General features: G+C 43.8%; 1 protein-coding gene across 1 annotated transcript in view; it reads right to left on the reverse strand.

Moving 5' to 3' along the window:
* LOC120396003 (sodium/myo-inositol cotransporter) overlaps nucleotides 1–7,654 on the reverse strand; it is a 116,901-nt gene extending 109,247 nt beyond the window's left edge. Inside the window, exon 1 of the mRNA XM_039520869.1 lies at nucleotides 7,638–7,654. The gene's annotated coding sequence lies outside the window, so the exon portion shown is untranslated. The remainder of the gene's footprint in view (nucleotides 1–7,637) is intronic.
* Between the last annotated feature and the right edge of the window lie 1,486 nt (nucleotides 7,655–9,140).

The raw sequence follows: 9,140 nt of genomic DNA on the forward strand, positions 1-9,140 counted from the left end.
GCATATAATTCATTCAGAGCAGCTTCCTGCGGGCTTAGGTTAAGGATCTGTTTTTGTCATGTGCAAACTGTGCATTTGAAGTTAAAGAGCTCTTATAAACTTGTCATTAACAGCGCAGAAACCATAATACAAATGGTCCAATTTGAAACAGACACATATTGTTTCCCCCTTTTCCTTTGATGTCTATATGCTAGTAAAAGGTAACATTGTGTGTTGTGAAGTCTTAGATTAGCATACTCAATAAAGAGACTGTCTACGTAACTGCCATTGAGAAATCTTAACCCTGGATTGCACTTGTCCTCAAAAGTTTGTTTTAGCTGTGTGATCAAGTGGTCCTATGTTCAGTGTCAAGACAAGAATTCAAGAGTTTAGGATAGAATTGTCCAACTGAAGCAGTGGTGTTAAGCCAGGGATCATTTAGGACCCAAGTATCTGTCCATGAATGAATGGATACTCAGAGCTACGTTTTTAGTAACTGACATGTAAGTTGCTTATGTGTCTATGTCCTCACATTAGACCAGATCCGCAGAGTTCAGTGGAAGTCAATTTACACCAGGTAAGGTGTTACCTGCACACTCCACGGCACCCACCTTTACCTAGTTCCTAGGGCTCAAGACGTAATCTGGTTGATTTAGCCACCCCAACACTTTCCCAGTTCCTAAGGCTCCAGGCAAAAGGCACCTACCCTTACCCAGTTCCTAGGGCTCAGAGCTTAATCTGGGTCATTTAAGTACCCAGCCTTACCCAGTTCCTAGGGCTCAGGTTGTACTCTTCCATGGGTTTGCAGGATCTTTTTACCAGTGAGAGAGCCGTACACAGTAACATCCTTATCCTTTATTTATTAACAATTACCAAGCAAAATAAACATGCTAAGCATTCTTTCTTCAAGTCTTTCCTTCTTCTTAGTCTTCTTTTCCCTTTTCCTTTCTTTTTCCTTCCCAGCTGGTCTCCTTCTTGGACCACAGTTTATATAGTGAAACTTGAGTCCTGCTTAACTATACCTTAACCAATCATTTTTCTAAAATATTACAAAATAATTATTTGACCAATCCTAACATATTGAGAAATAAAATTTTATCCAATCATATTCCGGCATCTTAGTTGATTTAAATCTTGTAAAATTAATTATGCAACAGACAGAAACCACGCGGATAAACAATGGAGAAGTGGGGAACCATAAAAACAAAACAATAAAGAAGCAGAGATTTCACACCCACAGCTGTTGATAAGTGATTCCTTGCCAGACAGAATGCCATCAAACAACGTTTTCTTTAAACAGCTTGATTCCTTGCTTATCTGGTGATGGTGGGTACTATCAGGAGGGGTGTCTTCCTAACAGTCCAATATTACATTGTTTTGATATAATTTAGAAGGAATGTGAGGATATGACTTTCTGCTTCTTCACTCAGGGCTGCTGCTCTCCTAATATAGCTACAGGAAAAGGCCTCAGACCTTACAGAGGCTCTGGGCCATAGTTCGCTTATGCAAGTTAGCTGCCTGTGTTTTTGAACATTGTTTATAGTATTTTTGGTACTTCTTTGCATTATACACTTTGTTGGGCCTGTCCTGTAGTAGGTGACTTCTAGGTACCCTTCATGAGCTTTCGTGGGTGAATACCCACTTCTTCGGATGCAAGCAGTGGCATCGTATTCACCCACGAAAGCTCATGCTGCAAAACATCTGTTAGTCTATAAGGTGCCACAGGATTCTTTGCTGCTTCTACAGAACCAGACTAACACGGCTACCCCTCTGATACTAGGTACCCTTCTGGCCAATAACTAGGTTATTCCAACCCAGTCTACTGAGAAAAGGGCATTAGGTGGGCTTTCACATCACTTTCCCTTTGTGAGTATGTTAAAAGATTTAATTTAAATACTTATGATAGAGTTCTGGCCTCTCAAATCGCTTAGGTTTATTCTGCTCCATTCCATTCAGATTCTTATACTGCACCCATCTGATAATCTCAGGAGCAGTTTTATGTCTAGGTCTTTAGACATGCAAATAATTCTCCTGATGTCAATGGTCCAAATTTTCCCTTTGTTTGACCTGAATTCATACCACTGTAACTCCATTGACTTCAGTGAAATTATTCTACATTTACACTTCCTTAACTGAAAGCAGAATTTGGCCCACTGACTCAATTCAAGTAAAAGATACTCACGGCAGTAGGAGTTTGCAGGCTCAGGAACACACTGTATAGTGGATCAGGAGTACCCTATTCCCACTGTATAATGTTCTGTGCCCCTCATCTGGTCCTAGGATGATGGCTTGTGTTTTGGTCCTTCTTCACTCTGACAGCTAGAAATATCTTGAGCATAAGCTGTTTTCCATACAAAATATCAGATGAGAAATACTGACAATCTAGGATCCAAATCCCAAGATCTTCACCCAATCGATGCCCAAAGACGGGGGGCGGGGGGCAGAGGGGGACTAAGAACCTCTGGATTTTGCAACCATACTGTATAGAGTTTTTCAAAAAAATCACACAGATCTTTTGAATGTGTTCCAATCTTTCCAGCACTCAGGTCTGACGTTATGCATTCCTCACTATGTTAAACAAACCCTCTTCTTGATAGCATATCATGTAGCCCATTAGTCTTTTGACACAATGTCAGGAATGAGTGATTATAACACTGTTGCACAGATCAAAAACATCACTGTCTAAAATGTCTCTCTTCCCAGTTGGTTCCTGGCTAGTAGCCTCCTTCATCCACATTCCTGTGCTCAGCACAGGAGCTGGGGAATGGGAAACAAAGGTGGTTTAAGCCACTTTTGTGCCTCTCATATTCTGGCCCCAGGCTGCTTTTACACTGTGCTGGCTTGTAAAGGTCCCTAGGGAGCATTATGTCAGCTGAGCATAGCTGATTGCAGCAGATTCTCGCCACACTCCACTCCCCTTGGCACAGCTCCGATGCCTGGGGCTGAGAGGGGAGAATGGCATACAGCTGCTCTAGCCACTCTGGAACCCTTGTCTCTGGTGAGTGTTCTCCAAAGGTCATTTCCACGGGTTTGTTTGCCCCTTTACATGACCAGAATAGCATAAAGGGGCAGACCCCAACACAATCTGGCCCTTCATGTTTGTAAAGTGGCATTGGGGTTAATGTGGTAGTCCTCATTTTCCAGGGAAATCAATACTTAAAATCTTCTTCTGATGAAAATAAAAGAGGGCATTGTTCTTTGAATCTTCATGTCAGATGCCTCCAAAAGAAATTCCATCTTTCTTCAACTGCACTAATTACGGGGACACATAGTTTAGAAAATGTTTTCCACAGCTGACAGGCAGGGAGAGCCACAAGTGTGTGTGGGGGGGAATAGCAAAATGTGGTTTTATTGCTCCCTATATTTAATCCACTTGGTTGTTCAACCATCATGTATTTATATAACTAGGACTAGGCTAGGGGTCTACACTCATTTGGTCTTTTTCTAAAAAATATTTCTTTACCAGTAGTAAAACAGAGCTTAGTAGCCCCTAACCAGTGGTCAGAGCGCTAGTCTGGGTCCTGGAAGTCTTGGGTTCAGTTCTTCCCTCTACCACAGACTGCCTGTGTGACCGTAAGCAAATCATTTACTGTCTCTGTGCCTCAGTTGTCCAGCGGTGAAATGAAAATGATAACATTTCCTGACTGTACAGGGGTGTTAAATTCATGAAAGACAGTGAGGTGCTCAAATACTAAGGTAATTAGGGGCTATATAAGTATCATTATAATGTGACAATTATTTTGTTATTGGATTAACACTTTTTCTTGAGCAATTACCTGTGCAGTCATGGTTGGCCTGTGGGGACTACAAAGCCTGCAGACATGGATGCCCTCCAGACACCTCTTAGTTTCTGGAAACGTTCAGTGTCGCTGATAATCACAGCCTTTTTTGTTGGTGGCGGTTTTTGAAGTTTGTTTCTAGCCCTTGTCGTTGCTGGTCTAGGGCTTGACAAAAGTCCATTGAAATCAATGATAAGATTCCCATTTACTTCAACAGACTTTGGATCAGATTCCAGAGCCTCCAAATTGTAAAGAGAATAGCTGGGAAAAACATTTGTCAGGGAGATTTTTCCTAATTATCACACCTCATAAACTCAGACTTTTCAAGGTCAGAAGGGACCGTCGTAATCATCTAGTCTGACCTCATGCACACTGCAGGCCACAGGGATAGCTCAATGGTTTGAGCATTGGCTTGCTAAACCCAGGGTTGTGAGGTCAATCCCTGAGGGCACCATCTAAGGCAAAATCAGTACTTGGTTCTGCTAGCAAAGGCAGGGGGCTGGACTCAATGACCTCTCAGAGTCCCTTCCAGTTTGGGGGGGAGGGATAGCTCAGTGGTTTGAGCACTGGTCTGCTAAGGGTTGTGAGCTCAATCCTTGAGGGGGCCATTTGGGGATTGGTCCTGCTTGAGCAGGGGGTTGGACTAGATGATCTCTTGAGGTCCCTTCCAACCCTAATGATTCTATGAAATTTCTACAAAACCTCACCCACCCACTCCTGTAATAGACCCATAACCTCTGGCTGAGTTACTGAAGTCCTCAAATCATGGTTTAAAGTTCTTAGTCTACAGAGAGCTTTGGGGCTGGGGCCTTAGGTCCTGCAATTTTGAGTGGCACTCCCTGAAAAATTCACATGTGGGCAGAGATACAATCACATTTTTTTTAAAAAAAGTTTGTGGGTGGCTGTTTGGGAGTAAAAATTCATGAGCATGAGTCACATGACAGACATGTGATGTGAGTCACAGACAGATGTCATATGAATCAAAATCACTTTTTCCTAACACTGAATAAGAAACTTTATTAGAATAAGGAAAATAGTATAATCCCTAAAGCTGCTGTCTGTCTGTCTGCCTGCCTTGCTGTAGAATTTCTGCTTAGAATCTTCTCCAGCCTTCTCCTGCTAAAAATTGAAACAAACAGGACACGTGTCACAGGAGCCACTCACCACTAGTGGACCTACTTCTGGCCATCCTGGGGATTAGCTCTGGCCAGGTATTGCAGCCTCCTCTGGTGGTGTCTCTCCTGCCATCCTCTCATCCTGTGAACTCCTCTCACTCCAGGAAAAGCAGCGTCATCTTCGTGACTGCCCTCCCGCCAGGTCATTCCATGGTTCCCCCTTCCAGGGGGATAACTAAGTCTTTCTGCAACAAACCGTCCCAGGCAGTCCATTGTCCTTAGCCTGGTCTATACCATGTCCTCAGTGGCTGGTAGGGGAATTTGGGTCCATCCTCTACTCCAGGTTTCAGCTCAGGGGCCCTCCAGCCAGCAGCCAAGACCTTCACTGTCCTACTTTGCTGCCTTCTCCCTGATCCTTTTCCTATCTTCCTGGCTTCCCCACTCTCCTGGTTTGCCAGCCTTCCAACTCCCTTCTCCCAGGAAGTAACTGTGAACTACCCTCTATAGTCCCAACATACCTCCCTTCACCCAGGGAGTGACTGCAGACTACCTCCCCTGCAGCCTCCTTCTATTACCAGATGCCTGGCTTTATACAGGCCCTGCCTGTTCCTGCCCAGCTGAGCCTCTTTAATTGAATCCCTGCTCCCTGTCTCCAGTGCAGCCTGGGCAGTTAATTGGTCCACTTAGCCATCATAACCCTTCCAGTTTTTGTGTGGGGTGGACACCCCATCACAACATATCCTCACATCCTACAGCCATATCCCATTCATCCCTCAAGTGGTTGCATCTGTATGTATGTCCAGGAGGCAGGCCATATCTGGAGGTTGGCATCTCTACAGACTTCCTCCTGGACACCCAGTTACCTGCATCTCTGAGATAGTTCCCCTGCTGAGCTGTGTGCATGGCCTCCAGCCACAAGAGAGGGGATGGCTCAGCTCTAAGCTACCATTACAAGGGATCAAATATAGAGGGGAACAGGTCTGGGAGCAGACCTTCCAATGGGGAAGAATCAGAGTGGTGCAAATAGACCACAGCCTGGAAGGGGGGAAGGGATAACACAGCTGGATGTACAGGGAACAGATGTGGAGACAGCAGAGGTATGGGAGGAAGGAGAGAGAAGAAGTCCCAACAGCAGGTCTCCAGCTGAGCTGGTGTTATCTATTAGCACTTTTTGCCTGAAGGGCATATTGCCCTCTGTTTCCTCATAGCAGAACAGCACTCTAACTGCTTTGCCTCCCCATTCCGGTGCTCTGCCTGGTAACATGATAACCAGAAGTCACCAGAGAGCAGAAGGAGGGTGACGCTCAGGTCTGTGAATGGAAAGGAGAACAAAACAGTTTATTTTAAAGTCCTTTCTATGGACCCACTCACTGTAGGACCTGAGCATTTCTCAAACATTCATGAATTTGTCCTCACAACAACTCAATGAGGTGGGAAAGTTCTATTAATTTCATTTTATAGATGAGGAACTCAGAGAGATAATTAATGGCTTGATCCTGCCTCCATTGAAGTCAATGACAGGGCTTTCAATGACTGCAGGATTAAGCTTTAAGTGAAATGTCTATCTCTTTCTTATTAGACACAAAAGTCTTTGTGCAGAGACAAAGTTCAGGATCTATGAAATCTGTGTACTATCCGTAGTGCTATATAGTCTTACAGTCAGACTTGGAGCAGCTAGAGACATTCTATGTGTGCAATCAGCCCCAAATCCTGAGCAAAAGTGGTTTGACTTTTCTGCAAAATGTCACAATCTCGCAAAGATCTGGCCTTCCCTCAGTCGCTCATTATACACAAAAGCAGAATTGCGTGCTCTTCAGCCATGTTGGCAGGATGGACAAAACCACCTCAGCATGCTGTGCTATCAAATTCTCCATCAATGTGCAACATCAAGCTATTTCATTTTATGTTTTTGATGCTCCAGTCATTGTGCATTTATGCCTCAAAGAAGGTAAAATATAATAAAATGTTCTCCTAATGCATTTCCACGGCTCTGTTGCTTTGTAAGTCACTCTAGTTTAAACAGCAGAGTTTCTTTAGGAAACTTTTCACTTGCCTCAATCAGTGTATTAATTCTATTAAGCCTAAATATTACAATAACTGGCACTACATTCGGAGCAAGAAAACAATTTTGACCTGGGATTAAAGTCATAATGATTAATGTCATATTTAACTAGTTTCCTAGTACACATTTTTTCCCCTACTTTCAGAATAGGTAATCATGATGAATTGCCCTGGTTTTCATGTGACGTAAAATGTAATTCCATAGGCATTTCAGCATTAATTAATATTTACTCTATTGTAAAATACCCCCATTATTTTAACCCCTTCACTTCTGTAGTACTTTAAGGTACTTTAAGAATCACACATTGTAGAGTTTAACTTTTATACCACTTTTGTAGAATGTTTGTTTGTTATTCTGTGCTGCTCTCACCCACTCATTCATTCATTCCTCTCTGAAATTAGCAAGCAAGTGGTAAAGGCAGTGCCTCATGTAAAAGTGAGTCATAAATTCATAGCAGTATTTCACTGAAGATGCAACACAACAACAACACTGAGATGCAGAAATTCTTCTCTCTCTCCCTCCTTTACAGCTCAGCCCTGCAAGGATGTGAGGTGCTGAGCATCTCAACTCCCACTGATTTCAATGGGAATTCAGGGCTCTGAGCCCTTGATAGGATCAGGGCCTAGGGACCCTAAACTTGTGGAGGTTTCCAATTCTTAATGGGAGCTGGGGACATGCCACACCCTAGAAGCAAGCCCTTACCTTTCCATTTTCTGGTGTGCAGTCACAATCACAGTCATTTGCTGCTGCTCCAGTTTCAATACACAAGCCAGTATTGGAGCCTTTGGAACTAAACACAAACTGAGTGGCCTTCAAGAGTTTGATATGCTGACCCCAAACATAACAACTACTGACAACGATTGCCAAAAAGAGCAAAGGGGAGGTATGTTTGGATTCTGTGCAAAGGGAGAGATGAAAAACTCACTCTTGATAGCAGAAAGGCTGCCAGTATGTTCCCAATAAGTTGTCCTCCAAGAAGTACACAGTAGCCATTATGTATGTGAACAAGTGGCTTCCTCCCCTGGTGGCTTTATGTGACCCCTCACTTCAGTTTTCCCTCTTGGTTCCTCACTGGACTCAGAAAAAGTCTTTTACAATTCCAACAACAGCACTTCTTACTTGGGGGCTGGTTTATTAACTTAAAATTAAAAAACAAATAAAAGTTTTCCCTCCAATCTTGAGCGGGGCACAGCCTCCAATTCCCCTAGTGCCTCAGGGCCTTCCCTACTTTTATCAGGCCACTTCCAGCTCTTCCTCCCTGGGGCAGGTGCCCTGGGCTTAGGTTCTTCCCTACAGAAACCTTTATCACCCTCCAGAGCTGAGCTTTGTTTTCCCGCTCCAAACGTCCTGCTGCCCTTTATAAGGGAACAAGCTGATCTTGCTCAGGCGTGTCTCTTCAGTGATCAAGGTTGGCTGGGCCTAGGCCTCTGGTCCACAGAGGGGCAAGCCACCCTGTATTTCATTGTGTAACGTTCTTCTTTATTCATAATAGGCTTAGAGACAGTAGTACATCAAAAACTATTTCCCTTGCTTGTAAATGAGCATTTTAAACTTCTGTTTAGGAGAACGTAGCTCTCTGACGAGTCATCCTCTTAATACAATTATATTGCCTACCCTGCATTTCAGTGTACACAATATGTATGGGACAAGACACTAGCAGGAGCGTAGGATCCACCACCACAAATGAGGCAACTGGTCCAGCAAGTCCCAGTTTCCTGCCTGTGAGGAAAAATTCTTTATTGTTGCAGTAGATAAACAATGTAATGAAAGGGCGACCTGAACCAAAAATCCAGACCTTCCAACTTTTAGGAAATTTGGATCCAGCTCCCAATTGTCTGTTTGGATCTAGTCTTCTGAATGGGTCAAACCAAAACTCCAGATCCAACAAACTCCACTCCCTAAAACTTTGGATCCAGATCCAGAATACTGCACCTTGGCCCAGATCATGTTGAAATCAGTGGGACTTGGGCACCTAAATACCTTTGAGGAGCTGGGTCCTTGAGCCTATCTGAGCCCATAGGCTTGAGGGCCTGAGCTCCAGCCCAAGCTTCTATTTTTAGCATGGTAATTCGAACTCCACTAGCGCGAGTCTGTCTACCTGGGCTGGGATGCTCACTACCAACTGCAATGTAGTCATGCCCTAAGAGGCACTGTGCTACATGTACCATAGTAGATGAAGTATCTTCAGCAAGATGAAATCCTTAT

The sequence above is a fragment of the Mauremys reevesii genome, linkage group 1, assembly GCF_016161935.1.
Source record: "Mauremys reevesii isolate NIE-2019 linkage group 1, ASM1616193v1, whole genome shotgun sequence".
Classification (NCBI taxonomy): Eukaryota; Metazoa; Chordata; order Testudines; family Geoemydidae; genus Mauremys; species Mauremys reevesii.